Here is a 2,720-nt window from a genome sequence, read left to right on the forward strand (position 1 = left end):
ATTATTACAATATTCTGTAATATTTATACTTAAACAAACCTAATTAGCTAACTTAATTTTGCTAAGATTTCTGACAGTAGAATAATTTGTAATTAGATCGGCCGAAGAGCGCACTCCGCAAGGAGTGCAAGTTCAGAAAGAAGTACCTACTTTGCGAAGGACTTATTACGTCCAGATGTTGGACCTACGAGGGTTTTTTTTATTCAAAATGAGCAAATATTATAAGAACTCCAGTGAAAATGGATGATATCGGAAGATAACTCCAATCACTTCCCATATAACGGTACTGTTCAAAGCTACTAAAAGTGCGATAAATCAATAACTAAATACGCCAGAGGCATTAAATTTTACGTCCGAGATAATATGAGAAGTTTAGTTTGTAGCATTCTTCTCATATTCCTATGTCATAGTGCGAAAATGGGCGAAATTGGATTTCCCATATGACACAATTTTAAATTCCATTTAATTCTTCCACTTTCCACTATACAAATCAAGAAGTAAATTATATAACGGGACACAATTTTGCACTAATAATTTCTTTACAGTATGTCACCTTATGACCAAAACTGTTCAGGCCCCTAAGTGTCGAATATGTGGACCTCGATAACTATAGTTGACTTTTGTTCAAAAATATCGGTCACTGTATGAGATATACAATTAAAATTCAGAGAGAATCCTTTCCTGACAATAATAACTCTGTGTTTGAAAAATGAGTTGAGTTGGGTCAATATTTCCCTAAGCCCCCATATACCTAATAAAAAGATTTTCGAACTTTTAGGTGGCTTTATATTGGATATATCGGCCAATATTTGAGTTATCTCAATGAAACTGAGCCAGCGTGTTTTACACACAACAGTATCTCTTTTTGCCAAATATAGATCAAATTGGGCGAAAATATCGTCTAGCCCTCATATAGCTATTATCAGGATTATCGAACATCCTCAATGAACCCAGGGAACACTTTTTAGTATATGACTTGCTCATTTCTTCTCAGCGAACATTTTTGAGACCTGAGAACAAAATTGTCGCTGGGGCCATATCTGGAGAATACAGTGGATGCGGCAGCTATTCGTATCCCAATTCATGGATTTTTGCCATCGTTTTCACTGACTTATTACATGCATTGTCTTGGTGAAACAGCACTTTCATTTTTAAAATACTGTTCAGTCCACTCGGATGTCTTGGACTTCGGAATGAAATGATGGAGCCATGTTTGATTTACAAAAATACGATTTATTACGCCTGAACATCTCCAAACACGGTCCCAAATTATCAAGTCGTCGTTGTTTTTGGTCAAAAGTAGACTCGCACAGCACCCACTTTGTACAGAGCTTTCTCATACACATTCAGTTGATATCTCTAGAGTGCCTGCTATATTGAACAACATTACCTTAAGGTCAAAAACTTCTTTTGAGGGTTGATTTTCCGGGGTCAGTGTCCATAAACCCGTTATCAAGCCAAGTTTTTGCTTCAACTGTAAATTTTGCTTTCAAAAAGCAATATTTTATCAACATGCGAAACTCCTTTTTATCAATTTTTTCAGAATAACAAAAGTAGCTTCACTCAAAATCATATATTATAATTCACAAACTAATGATCTGACAGCTGTCAAATTTATACAAGCGTCATTTGAAGGTTAGAGCTAGCTATGAATCATATGGATTTAATTCTCGTAGAGGAAACTCTTCAATTGAAATTATAAACTAAAATTTTTATTAAACCGCAAAGTTGGCTACACCGTGGCATTTGCTTAGCTTTTGATCCTTTGCGCAATACTCTTCTAGACGTGCCTGTAACTGATATTATCGTTGTAGGTTTTGGTCTCTAGATAGTCCAGTCTATATCGTCGATAGAGACCACAAAAAATGTTCATCTTTACTATTTCTTTCAATGTTTCTCAACCTCCGTTTTATATTGCTAAAACAACAATTGCCTTAGATTTTGTTTTTAAGTTGCAGATTTAAGGTCAGGAACTATTCATTTACAGGGTTGAAATTCAGTAAAATTTAGTAAAATTCCATAAATTTTAAACGAAAAAAGCTATCAGCAGTCATTCGCAAAGCTGATGAAGACAGAGAATATTGATTCAAATCGTTGAGACTTTCCTTATCAGGCGCGCTTAACCTCAGAACAAAGATTTAATGTTGACGATGAAATGATTTTTAGTGTTAAAACAAAAAATAAATAAAAAACTTAAAAGAAGATGACAGCATTACGGACAAAAATGCAAATTACGATAGTAAATACGAGCTTCTTTTAAGATTCCACAAACGAATTATTATTATTTTCTTTATTTTTTTTTTGGAAAACTTTCTATTTCATTATATTTATACTCTTAAACTCAACTTTACAGCCTACTCTTAAACACCAAATGCCTTTTGAATGAGTAGCGAATTTCGGAAGTTGCAAATAATGAGCTTTTTTGAAAAGCTATCGCCAGTAGGAAATGCGTAGAGCGCAATTTTGGCAGTGAAGAGATACGTAAGTATATGGAATGCTCGCTGAAATGCTGCTAAATATCCACTACTACCTGACTTTAGGGTAGTTTTGGGGTGAGTGCGGTGCATTTGAGGCATACTATATGGCGCTGGGGAGCACATGCTCCCATGCGTGCCTGCTCTTTGCGCAGAGAACCGCTGGCAAAATATGACAATAACAACAAGTATAATAAAAAAGCGAAATGAATAGCGAATAGTGAAAAATCGAAATGTGAATAGCTG

This window comes from Bactrocera dorsalis, chromosome 5 (genome assembly GCF_023373825.1).
Source record: "Bactrocera dorsalis isolate Fly_Bdor chromosome 5, ASM2337382v1, whole genome shotgun sequence".
In the NCBI taxonomy this organism is placed as follows: Eukaryota; Metazoa; Arthropoda; class Insecta; order Diptera; family Tephritidae; genus Bactrocera; species Bactrocera dorsalis.